Source organism: Callithrix jacchus, chromosome 1 (genome assembly GCF_049354715.1).
Source record: "Callithrix jacchus isolate 240 chromosome 1, calJac240_pri, whole genome shotgun sequence".
Lineage (NCBI taxonomy): Eukaryota > Metazoa > Chordata > Mammalia > Primates > Cebidae > Callithrix > Callithrix jacchus.
Genome location: NC_133502.1, coordinates 73,382,319 through 73,396,080, shown reverse-complemented (window position 1 = coordinate 73,396,080; position 13,762 = coordinate 73,382,319). Strand labels below are relative to the sequence as shown.

At 44.7% G+C, this 13,762-nt stretch overlaps 1 long non-coding RNA gene across 1 annotated transcript in view; it reads right to left on the bottom strand.

The window, feature by feature from the left end:
- The window catches only part of LOC144581465 (uncharacterized), a 29,472-nt gene that overhangs the window by 14,741 nt on the left and 969 nt on the right, over window positions 1-13,762 (bottom strand). The window lies entirely within an intron of this gene.

Here is a 13,762-nt window from a genome sequence, read left to right as displayed (position 1 = left end):
CCACAAAGCTCAAAGAACAAAGCCAACATTTACTTGGCCCTAAGTTCAAATTATTTTTTGGGCATTAGGCAGAGGAGGGAAAAATAAATATTTAATTTTTCTTTATATTTTAAGGGAAATAAGAATTCATGGAAGTTACTAGAACTGAGATAAGAATGCATTATGGGCCTGGCACAGTGGCTCACACCTGTAATCCCAGTGCTTTGGGAGGCCAAGGCAGGTGGATCACCTGATATCAAGAGTTCAAGACTAGCCTGGCCAACAGGGTGAAACCCTGTCTCTACTAAAAATACAAAAAATCAGCTAGGTGTGGTGGCGGGTGCCTGTAATTCCAGCTATTTGGGAGGCTGAGGCAGGATAATGCCTTGAACCTGGGAGGTGGAAGTTGCAGTGAATTGAGATCTCACCACAGCACTCCAGCCTAGGCAACAAGAGCAAAACTCTATCTCAAAAAAAAAAAAAAAAAAGAAAAGAATGCATTACATAGGGAAATAGTTGTTTAGATTTCCCTTGCTATAGAAGAAATTGATATCATAGTTCCTTTTAAAGTGTAACCCTGAAACAGACTGGCATCTTAACAATTTAAAATAGAAAAAAGAAACATACATAACTTTTTAAAAACACATATAGTAACAAGTGTTGGTGAAGATACAGGGAAACTGGAAACATAATACATTACTGATGAGAATGTAAATTGATGCAGCCACTTTGGGAAACAGTTTTGTAGTTTATCCAAAAAGTTAAATATAAACTTACTGTATGAGCCAGGAATTTCACTCCTGGGAATCTATCCCAGAAAAATAAAAACATTCATCCACATAAATATTTGTACATGAATGTTCCTGGTTGCATTATTCATAATATTATTTATAGTCACCAAAAGGTAGAAACAATCCAGTGTCCATCAGCTGATGAATGGATAAATAAAATCTGGTATGTCCATACCACAGAACACTGTTCAGCAATGAAGAGCAAGACTGCACCATAGAAGAAGTTCACAGACATGCTGAGTGAAAGGAGCTGGGACAAAAGAACACGTGTTGTGTGGCTGCATTGATATGAAATGCCCAGTAAGATCAAATCCATAGAGACAGTAGCAGATCAGTGATTGCCCAGGCCTGGGGACCAGGGAGGCAGTGAGGATTGAGGGCAAATGCTCCAAAGCTGTTTTGGGGGTGACGAAAATGTTCTAAAACTGGATTGTAGTGATGGTTGCATAACTCCATATATTTACCAAAATTTATTGAACTGTACACTTAAAGTGGGTGAATTTTATGGTATGTAAAGTAAAAATGAAGCTGTGTTTGGGGGGAAAAAGCAGAATACACAAAGGAATGGGCTATACAGCAAATAATGTTGGGGATATTGACTAATTATTTCTGAGAAAAAATCAACTTACATTCTAACTCGCATCACATGCACCAAAATAAGCCAAGTTTTATATTAGTCAAAACATAGAAATGATTAAATGAGAAATATGGCTAATAGAAGACTAATTCCAGTGTGGGGAAGGCTCTTTAACTATAAAAGCAGTGGGAAAAAAACATGAAGGAAAAGATATACTGATATTTGACTGTGAAAAAGTCAAATATCAGCATATCTGTATATATATATATATATATCAAATTAAATTATAAGATAAAGGATGAGTCAAAAATATATGTTTGCTACAAATATGACAAATACACATATACAAATATATCAGGTCTTTGATGTTTGCATATAGAACTTAATAAGAAAAATCCTAACATTGACAATTCCCAGAAGAAAGTTTCTGAATGCAGACTCGTGACTGGAGAGCAAGCTCACTTCTCCAGCTGGGCACCTCTGGCTCCTTGGTGACTTCCACAGCTTACGCACACTGCATGCACACATATTTGTTCTGATCCAGCCTCATGGAAAGACAGAGTTGGTGGGGCATAGGGGCTCTGACCACACCCAATGCTGGGTTGCAAATAGCTGGGCAGCACTGTCCCAGCTCTGTCCTCCAAGCTCTGACTTGGCTGGTGGCACCACCCTCACTCCTCTTCCCACAGACCACCTCCTCCGAAGGAAGGGTTCTGCCCACTAATGTGCAGAAACCACCCCTTGATAAAAGCTGTCTCCCTGAAAGAGGAAAGTTTCAAGCAATTATCGGGTTTCACATTAGCTTGAATATGTCTATCATATTCTTCCTATCTAAAAGCAGGGAGAGAGCAATGCAACACGCTGGGCACTCACCTAAGGTACCTGATTTGGATGGAGAGAGGCAAGGATCAGCTCATGCGGCTAATGAGAAAGGCAGGAAGCCTAAGACAGTAACCCAGGCTGGCACAAAGTCTGCGTTCACCATTTCAGACATGCGAGAAAGCTCAGATTACTTTATTTTCTCCAGATTACCTTCAATCTGGCCCTATCATTCCACAGGGTTGTCAGAAAATTCAGTCTTCCTCCCCTGCCACACTGGGAGTGTAGAAGTCTCAGTAACTCACAGGCACAATGTCCCTACCCCAGCACCCAAGACCCTGCCCCAGGGGCCAGCATCCTGTGAGGCAGAAGCCATTTCTTGCTTCGGCACCAGGCTGTTATTCCCCTCAAAGACGTTGTTACGCCCAGGGTTCAGTTGGGCCCTGGGCATGGTCCCCACTAATCCATGGCACCCCAAAATCTCCCCACCTCTCTCCTCCCCTGGAATTGCTCTCCTCCTATCGGTACACTCAGCATCATGTCTTCAGTTAACTCAGAACCGAAACATGCACACCACACACACACACACCACACACACTGTGGACACAACACACATGCCACACACACACATACACCATACATATACCACACACAAAAAACACACACATATGTGCCACATACATATACATGCACACCACACCCACACATACCACACACACACTGTGGACACATCACACATGCCATACACCTCACACACATACGCCATACACATACACACCACACACACACATATGCCACACATACATACCACACACTCTGTGGACACACCACAGAGCACACACACATATACATGCACCGCACACACACATATACATACATCACACACACATACACAAACACCACACACACACACACACACACACACTAATCCATTGACTTGGCAATGCCTGCCTTCCATCTCACAAAAGCTGGTAAGGAAGCACATGGACTTAGTGCTCTGTTTAGAACCCGGGGAGGGAAGCATGGAATGAATGAATATGAAGCAGCCGGGTGCAGTGGCTCATGCCTGTAACCCCAGCACTTTGAGAGGCTGAGGCAGGTGGATCACCTGAGGTCAGGAGTTGGGGACCAGCCTTGCCAACATGGTGAGACCCTGTCTCTACTAAAAATATAAAAATTAGCCAGATGTGGTGGCATGTGCCTGAAATTCCAGCTACTCAGGAGGCTAAGGCAGGAGAATTGCTTGAACCTGGGAGGCAGAGGTTGCAGTGAGCCAAGATTGTGCCACTGCATTTTAGCCTGGGCGGCAAGAATGAGACTCCATCTGAAAAAAAAAAAAAGTAAATGAAGCTGGAATCTATGATCCTGGCACTGGCACTGCCCTTACTCATGGCAGATTTCAGTCACAGAGCCCCATTTCCCAAACCCAGAGAGGAAACAGTGGATAAGATTGATGACTCCATCCTGGATTTTAAAATGAACAGGAAGACAGAAGGGCTGGAGAACAAAGGTTTAGAAAAGCTCCAGACCAGTGTTGGTAGATTCCTTAAGGCCCAAAACCTTTTTGCATTAAGAAAAGTGCCCAGGACTCTGGGACTTTGTCTAATATTCAATTTCCTTACCTTGAGTGATTAAGATTCCCCCTAAAGAGCACTGGTTCTCAAACTTATGCACTCTTGAGAACCTCTTGGGAAGTTCATTAAAACACATTTGCTGGGCCTATCCCCAGAGCTCCCTCTCAGCTGTTCTAGGGTGGAACCTGAGAATGTGCATTTCTAATGAGTTCCCAGGCTGTGCTGCTGTGTAAGCCAGACTGAAAACCACTCCTCGAAGTACACCCTACTCTCACAGCTGATAAATAAGAAATGTTCCAAATTCACACAGATGCCCTACTTTGAAACACTGATTGCAAACTCAAAACTCTTGTAAAGATTTCATTAAAATTACGAGACTAATATATCAGTTGCTCTTGAATGTTTTAAACACTTTAAACAGCAGCTAAACACTTCCACGCATTATAATTATTACAAATATAATCAGTACATTTAAAGTAAACATTTTCAGAAGAGGCAATATTATGGATCTTAAATGGCTTTTTCATGATCCCTATTTCAATTCTGATTTCTGTTTCTGTTATCTTCATTCCTTATTCTTTCCCAGGGGCACAATTTCACTCCCCTAATTAGAGAGAGGGGTCACAGTCTCAGAGGCTGAGGCTGGCAGAGGTTTCAGTTATTGCCTGAAACTGAATGAAAGGTGAGTCAAGACCAGAGACACACACCTTGGGTGCACCTTCCTGGGTGATACCCTCTAAATCATTTCCCAGCTGGGCAAGCCCCTTTTAATAGTTCTACTTCATGTGTTACAGCAGGAACTGTCCAAATGATAAACCTTGTGCATCTGGATTGCTGTAGGATTTTGTGACGTAGGTGACATAGTCTTTTCTGCAGCATATATGAGTCTGAGCAACTTGTCCAACAGCATGCTGGAACCACCACATACTGGTTTACCAGAGTCAATTGTTGACTTTTTAGGAATCTCACAAGCTGATTATTAAACACAGCCTTCATTAATTTTAAATTATGTAAACTTAGAATTAAATACATTATATTAAGAACAAAGGGCCTGGGAGAGGTGGTTAATGCCTATAATCCCTGCACTTAGGAGTTCGAGACCATCCTGGCCAACATGGCAAAACCCCATCTCTACTATACATAACAAAAATTAGCCTGGCATGGTGGTGTGCACCTGTAGTCCAAGCTACTCAGGAGGCTGAGGCAGGAGAATCACTTGAACCTGGGAGGCAGAGGTTGCACTGAGCCAAGATCGTGCCACTGCACTCCAGCCTGGGAAAGAGAGTAAGATTCCATCTCAAAAATAAATAAATAAATAAATAAAAAAGAACAAAGGTAATAAATACTCAAAACTTGTCACTTCCTATTTATTTTACTAACATCTATGACCTTGACAATATTCACATCTAATGTATCTGCATGATAGAAACACTAGACAGTTACAAACTCCTGTGCCTCTTTTCCCAGCTCCAGGAATGTTCAGTGATGTTGGCAGCTTGACATCAGCCATGCTGAGAGTATTCATTTTACAGAAATCAGCATGCCCTACAAATCAGCAGGTCCCCCGACCAGGCAGTTGTTAAACAACTGACATTGAGCCTATCTTCACACAAGGATGTGGCAATAAGTGTACTTTAAAACTACACATCCTGAGAGTCTTTTGTGCAAAAACTTCTAACTATCAAGCCATTTTTGCAAATGCTTGCTCTGGGTGGGAACTGCCTGGCTCTGGATGAGTCAGTAATAGTTATAGCCTGGAATCAGTCTGATTCACTGAAACTTGGACTTTTTTTTCCTCAGCAACCATAAAGACATGTAGGAGAGACAGACAAGAGGTATAGAGACTTCCATCCCAGGCCACCACTGAGCAGCAGGGCAGCCCTGAGCACAACCTCTTCCTGTCTATAAACCGCCCTGAGCACAATCTCTTCCTGTCTATAAACCTCCCTGAGCACAACCTCTTCCTGTCTATAAACCTCCCTGAGCACAACCTCTTCCTGTCTATAAACCTCCCTGAGCACAACCTCTTCCTGTCTATAAACCTCCCTGAGCACAACCTCTTCCTGTCTATAAACCTCCCTGAGCACAACCTCTTCCTGTCTATAAACCGCCCGGAGCAAAACCTCTTCCTGTCTATAAACCTCCCTGAGCACAACCTCTTCCTGTCTATAAACCTCCCTGAGCACAACCTCTTCCTGTCTATAAACCTCAACTTTCTCATCTGTGCAATGGAGATAATGACACCTATCTCGCAATGTACTCATCAAGTCTAAGCAAGGGAAGGCATGTGCCAGTTATAAGATGCTACTTAAAGTGATTGCCATCTATTTAAAATATACTTTTTAACAAGGATGCAAACATGGAAAGGGAAACTGCCCATTGATTACAACTGAAATGATACTCAAGGAGTCACTCCATAAATACAGATGGCAAAATCATACTTAGGAATACCAAAATCTGATTTAGAAAATCAGACAGAAAATATATTGGAGAATAGTTAAAATAAGTAAGCAGCCATCTCTGTGGGAACAAATCATCTGAAAGCTGATATTTCATGCAGATGCTTGGGATCTTGTCTGGCCAATAAAATCTTGAGACACCAATAGCTGTGGTGACATGACTGGCTGTGTTTCCTGGGAAAGAAAGAAGAGTAGACTGACATATTAGGAAGGGAGAGGGAGGAAAGGATGCAAGACAAAGAAAGAAAAGACAGGTTTAAAAGGAGAGAAAGAGGCTGGGCATGGGGGCTCACACCTGTAATCCCAGAACTTTGGGAGGCCAAGGTGGGTGGATCACTTGAGGTTAGGAGTTTGAGACCAGCCTGACCAACATGGAGAAGCCCCATTTCTACTAAAAATACAAAAAAAAAAAAAATTAGCTAGGCGTGGTGACACATGCCTCTTAAAGGAGAAATTGCTTGAACCCAGGAGGCACAAATTGTGGTGAGCCAAGATCATGCCATTGCCCTCTAGCCTGGCCAGCAAGAGTGAAACTCCATCTCAAAAAAGAGAGAGAGAGAGAGAGAAGAGAGGAAGGGGCACAGGGACTCACACCTGTAATCACAGGACACTTAGGGGGACTGAGGCAGGAAGATCCCTTGAGGCCAGGAGTCTGAGATCATTTTGGAAAAAATGACTAGAACCCATGTCTTCAAAACTAAAATAAAATAGCCAGGAACAGTGGAGTTTGCCTGTGGTGCCAGCTACTCAGGAGGCTAAGGCAAGAAGACTGCTTAAGGCCAGAAGTTTGAGGCTGCAGTGAACTGTGAAGGCACCACTGCATTCCAGCCTGGGCAACAAAGCAAGAACCTGTCTCTTAAAAAATTAATAAATAAGAAGCAGAAGGGGATAATGAAAAAAGAAAAAGAAAATAAACCCTCTGTAGAAGTTTGCAGCAGTGAAATAAGTGATTGCAATAGCACAAGAGACAGCAAGGTTAAGGTAGATGGAATGATACTGTATTCATGTCTTATATGTCATGTCATGTGGCACACCATCGCTTTACGTAGACTGTTTCTGCAGGATGCCATGGACGGACATGCACAGCCCTTGGTTGAAGGTAAGGATGCATATTCTAATTCCAATGTCTGCATCCCCTGTGGGTCTATTTCTAATCTAGGTTGTTTCTGCTTGTTCTTATTAATGTTACCTTGTCTCCTCCTGTGTTTGACTAAATTTCTTTACCAGACATTGTATTTGAAGTTATTTGTAGAAATACTTTGAGACCTAAAAAATTGTCTTGACTTCTGTAAGGCTCCTGGCCAAAAAGCAATCTGGAATTACCTAACTTTTTTTCAAAACTTGAGAGTTTCTGAGCCCCCAGATGTCTCAACGCCAGGCCACAGTCTATTCAAAGTGGGCTTTGGTTTTCTTGTTTTGTTTTGTTTTGTTTTGTCTTTACCTCTGATTCACTGTTACTCCAGCAATGTAGCCTTATTGGGATCCCAGTGTAAAGCACAGGAGATCACCATGGGCACCCCCAGGCTCTGGCACTTCAACTTCCTCCCACATTCTTCCAGGATGTCAAATGCATTGTTGGGCCACTCAGCCATTTCCATAGCAAAAGTGACTCAAGTTCCAGGCTCATGTCTCTAAACTTCTGTCATCACTTCCATCTCAGTCTTGGAATTCTTCACATCCTGGCTAGCTCTCTAATGCTTTCAAGCAAACTTTAAAACATACATTTTCCAGCTTTCCTACTTGTCTACAGCAGAAGAATTGGGTTGTATTAGTGTATCATTGTCAGAAGGTCTCCAAATCAGATCTTAATGTTTTAAATATTGAGGGTCTGTTATGTCAGAAAAACACCTACATGAAGAGATAATAGAGTTTAATTAGTAAATATAAATTAATAGTATGTTTTAATACATATAAGTGTAAATTAGAAAATATGTAAAACCTAGGCTGATGGTGTAGATGTATTTATTTGCTGATTCATTCATTTATTCAGCCCCTCACTATGAGCCAGGTAGAGTTCAAGGGATTTAGAGCTTATCAGTGTACAAAGCAGTTGAGGACCCTCTCAGGATTGCATGTCACTGGGACAGGACATAACCTCTATGATCACCTTTAAAATGTACTTTGGATGTGTTCTCCAAGGCACAGACTCATATGCATGCTTCCCAAGGTGCACTAAAGCTGTGACCAGAGTGCAGGTGTTTCCAGCTGGGTGATCTGCCCCTGCAGCTGTGGCAGTCCTTCCACACTGGCAAGGAGAGGCCCAGCCCTGTCTCTTTTCCCTCCTTAGTTAATATGCTAATGTGTCCAGGTGTCTGGGAGCCTGGCTGGCTCAGGAGGCTGGCAAACCCCATTGAATGCCTGCCCTCACAGGCTCTTTGAGAATGCTCGGTACTGTCAGCAAGAGTGTTACCCTATACTCATCTGCCAAGGGACCACCCTCTCCGACTCATCAACTCACTCTCTGTGTTTTTTGAACACAGCTATTACCTTCAACAGCAACCCTGAGCTTTCTCTATCTTGAAAATGCCTTCGAATGTTCACAGGCTGTAGCAGTTCCGTTGTTCATGCTCTCTTCAATGAGAGCAAAGGGTATGTGAGTGGCCAGGAGTGGGGAAAGGAGCTCTCAGTCTATGAGGAGCTCCAGGTGGCTGACTGCCCTCAATGTCCCCATGTGCCATGGCCCAGCCAAGAGTATGTTCTCCTGATGACACCAGCTGAGTCCATGGCCTGCCCACCTGCTTACCCCTCTGCAGCCCCCTCCCATTCTGTCCTCCAGGAATCTCCCCTCAATCCTGCACGCTGTGCCTGGATATCTTTAACTGTGCACTGGATATTTTTTGGAAAGCTGCTTGTAGACACACTCAGGAGCCAAGATGATAATACTTTCCTAAAGAGAAGACTTGTCTGTGCCCCTGTGCTGGCCTCGATTCAGTTTCAGGGACTACTGCAATGTTCCTGGCCATGGAGGCGATGGAGAGCTGGGCTGCAGGCATGGAGGGGGCCCTTGGCTTAGTGAACTTTTGGGGTTCCTTTTCTGCATCCACCAGCCTTTGACCAGGTCTGTTTACTGCTCACTTCAGGAGTCAACAAGGCCACAGAAAAAAAGCAGATCCAGGGGCTACATGGGTTTCCTGGGTTCCAACCTTCTTCTAGACCTTGGCTGGGTAATTTTTCACCAACCTGTTCACTTTCTGATGCTCTAGAGCAGGACACTGCATTTTATATTGTGTGAGCTTTTCTAGTTCTCCTCTGCAGGACAGTGGATCTAAATTATAGGATCCACCACTATCAGAGGCAGAAGCTATGTTCTTTATGGAGAAAGCTTTCAAATTACACAGAAGTGTGCACACAGGAAAAGTGAACATTGGCCCTTCCGCTCACAGCCAACCGATTTCTATGGGGAGTGGCTGCTGCGGTTGGTATGGAGTCTGTGTGTGTGCATACATGCCTAGGTTTTGATTCCTCGACTGCACAATCTCCTCATCATAGGAGAACCAGGAGGCTTGACGGCTCCACTCTGGGAGCTGCTGCTACCTCACGACCACGAGCACTCCCATCCTCTCTCAGGACTATTCCATGTGACTCACCATCCCCAATAGCCATGTTCCCCAGAGGGTCTGGCAGCTGTATTTTTGTTCCAAGGCACCTGACCTAGAAGTGCATTGGCCGCATGTTGGCATCTGTCCTGACACAGGGAACTCTGTTGGGGAGACACACTTGTCCACACTGCACGATCATCCTCTGTGTGCTTTCCATTTTGGTTGCTGAGGACTGGAAGGCAGGCAGACGTGCCACCTCCATGGGGATTTACTACAACAAAGGATGAGGGCTCCAATACCTCTTTGGCTGGCTGCAACATGCAGAGAAATTTCCAGGCGCAGCACGTTTTTTAGTGCATAAACAGGAGCAAGTGCTGCCTCAGACGGGCAGCCAGCAACAGTGGGAAACTGTCATGGTCTGCCTCCTGTCTGGTCCCCGTTTTAACAAGCACTGGTATTAATGGCTTGGCCTTAGCAGGTGCCTGGGAGGCTGGGGCAAGTTCAGCTCTGAGCAGTGCATTTAGCCTGTCACCTGGCTCAACTCACAGCCCCCATCAGCTCTGCTTTCAGAGCAGGGACAGTGGCTGTCACACACATCGCAGAGCATGGGCCAGCACTGTTTTGCTCTTGAGGGCCCTCAAGGCTTACACCAATAGAATTGTCTCTTCACTTGGGATGGATTTGTGCCCATTTCTCTCCCCATCGTCAGACATGCTGAAGACACACATGTCAAACAGGGCCAACGGAGCCTTCTGTCCCCATCTTCACTACTGAAATTGCTTTCAGCTGATTTTTTAAAAATTCTTCACTATTGCACACATGCATTTACACGTTTTTTGCAGATCTGGGGAAGTGTTGACTATATGCAGCAGTCATACAGAGAAGGATATCGAAACACAAATCCATGGTTTTCTGCATATTGCCGCATGACAAATTATGTGTTACACATATTTTGCGAACTGCCTTAAATCCTTCCTGCAAGGAAACAAGTGTCTTAGCCTGCACCCCTCCAAAAGCATGTCCTGATGCAGGTAGCTATTTGGAAGGTGGGTCCAAGAAGCACAAGTAGGGATTGTGGAGTTGAGCCAGGGAGAGGTGAATGGCGTCCAGGATGCATTCACAGGCAGGTGACCATGGGAGACTGGACCTGGTCCCGCCACAGATGCTCTGAGGACCTGCATGGAGAACTCCACTGAATTGTCCCTGCGGTTGACAAAGCAGCCTGCCCAGAGTCACCAACTGCCCTGCACTTCTCTGTCACAGCAGCCTGCATGAGACGTCCTCAGGGACCAGAAAAGCTCTCAAGCAAAGAGACTGCTGCAGTGCCAGGATGCGATGCTGCCCACCTGCTGCAGCTGCAGAACCCAGGCAGGTGGCAGGGATTTTGGGAGGGGCACCAGCACATTGGTTTGCTGTGATGTTTAGAAAGTAATGAGACCACAAATCAGTGATCCTTTGAAATGAGCTGTTGTTTTTTTTTAAGTATATGAGTAATTGACCCCAGTCTCGTCTCCATTCCACAGTAAGGGCATTCAGGAGATCCCTGCTCACATTCACACCACCAGTTGAGAAGGAGGCAGGACTCACCTCCAGCAGAGTCTGCTGTCAAGCAGGGGTCTTCAGGTATCAGGGGAGATGGGTTCCAGGGGCAACGGCAGCAGTCACTCTCTGCACAGTGAGAGATGGGAAAGGGTACTCCCCCAAGACAAGCAAGACAACTCTAGCCAAGAAAGGAAACCACAGCCTTCCCTTCTGTGGGGTCAAGGTTGGCAGATGTGAAGAGAGGCTCTCAAAATCTTAGAGAGTTAAGACAGACTTTGGGAGACTGAGGCGGGTGGATCACGAGGTCAAGAGATCGAGACCATCCTGGTCAACAAGGTGAAACCCTGTCTCTACTAAAAATACAAAAAATTAGCTGGGCATGGTGGCGCGTGCCTGTAATCCCAGCTACTCAGGAGGCTGAGGCAGAAGAATTGCCTGAACCCAGGAGGCGGAGGTTGCGGTGAGCCGAGATTGCGCCATTGCACTCCAGCCTGGGTAACAAGCGCGAAACTCCATCTCAGAAAAAAAAAAAAAAAAACAGAATTTCAGTTAAAAGTCATGGGGTAATCATTGGTTCCCTCCCCAAATGGTCTATAATAAGCATACAAGACAAAAAGATAAAAACCTGCCTATACACAACCAAGGAAAGGATTCAAATATGTGAAGAACTCCTGTAAGTCAGTAAGGAAAGAGCAGACATGCCAGTAGAAAAGCAGGCAAAGTGTTCAGATAGTACAATCGGCATTTTTATGGGTCCACCTGACTGAACCTCAGGGTGCATATGTGGTCAGGCATTATTTCCAGGTGCATCTGTAAGGGTGTCTGGAAGAGATCTGCATTTGAACTGGTGGGCTGAGGAAGGCAGGTGGCCCTCCCCAGTGTGGGTGGCAGCATCCAATCCACTGAAAGCCCAAATGGAACAAAATGGTGGAGGAGGGTTAAATTCACTCTGCTGTTTGAGCTGGGCATCTATCTTCTCCTGCTGTCAGTGCTCCTGGCTCTCAGGTCTTCAGAGTCTTCTGAAATCCACCTGAAATTCCTTCTGAAATCTACACCATCAGCTCTCAGGCCCTCTAACTACACCATAGCTTTCCTGAGTCACCAGCTTGCCCATGACAGATTGTGGGATTTATCAACCCCCATTATCATGCAAGCCAATTTCTCATAATAGATTTCTTATAAAAGACTTGTATGAAGCTGTCCAGAGTACTGCTGCACAAAACCACTACAAACTGAAGCAACTCAAATTCCATCATCCTAGAATAGATAAGATATATTGAAATATAGAATTAAATGTAATCATATATTAGGCAAATTATATATTATTAATTATATGCGAACCATGTATATAAGTTATGCATAATGCATGCATGAATAAATTATTATATAGAATATATGATATATAGCTATAGCATTACATTACATGTTGTAATAACAATACATAAATATATTATTATACATATGTATATATTTAAGTGACATTTACATCATGCATATGGCATTTTACACAGTGGAATCCGATGTGGCAATAAGAATGGATGGACCTTGCTCGTGAGCACCTGCGTGAATCTTACAGTGTGGTCTTAGCATGGTGTTGGGGGTGAGTCAGACACAGAAGGGACACTGACCCAGGGACAGAATCAGAGACTGGCCACACTAAGCTCAGTGGCCACACTCGGCCACCCTGAGGATGTCATCAGGCTCATTCTCAGAAGGAAGTAAACTGAAGGAATGGGCCAGGGCCTGCTTGTTCTCCTCCCATGTCTCTGGTTCTGTTTGCTTTCTGAGCTCCGTGCATCCATTAGCATTACCTTGGTGAAAATAAGCATTAGTTTAAAAACTTTTTTAAAGACCAAGCAAATCAACTCAGGGAGTGCAGGATGCCCAGAAGCATTTGAGTGGAGCTGCCTGCATGTCAGGCAGCCACAGGGAAGACCTAGGGAAGGCAGCCCTTGTGGACAGGGCTGGGGCAGAGGACACCCTTTCAGGCACCCATGCTGCAGGGGCTATGGGTGCTGTCTACTGCCCTCATGTGAGTCTCGTCCTTTAAACCTCATTTTCAGACCTTGTATGAGGGAGCCTGGCAAGACATATCTAGAGATGCAAGTGTCAGTCAAGAAGCCACTCTGGGAAATCAGTTTCCTGGGAGGCTTAAGGACACAAAGTTTATGTTTTCACAGAAAAAGGAGAACCAAGCTCTCCCCCAACAGACATATGCACACATATGCAAGCACACATACCCACAGACACGCACACACATGCATACATGCAGAGGCATGTGCTCATGCATGTACACATACATGTGGCACACACATGGACATGGGCCCAGTGTGTGCATACTCACACATGTACAAATGCAAACAGGCACACAACACATACAGGCACAGGCACATGCCCGTGTGCACACACTGGCTGCACCATGTATGTGCTCTAAGGGGCAATATGGTGGTGAGGCATGGCAGTGACTATGGCAGAGCAAAGA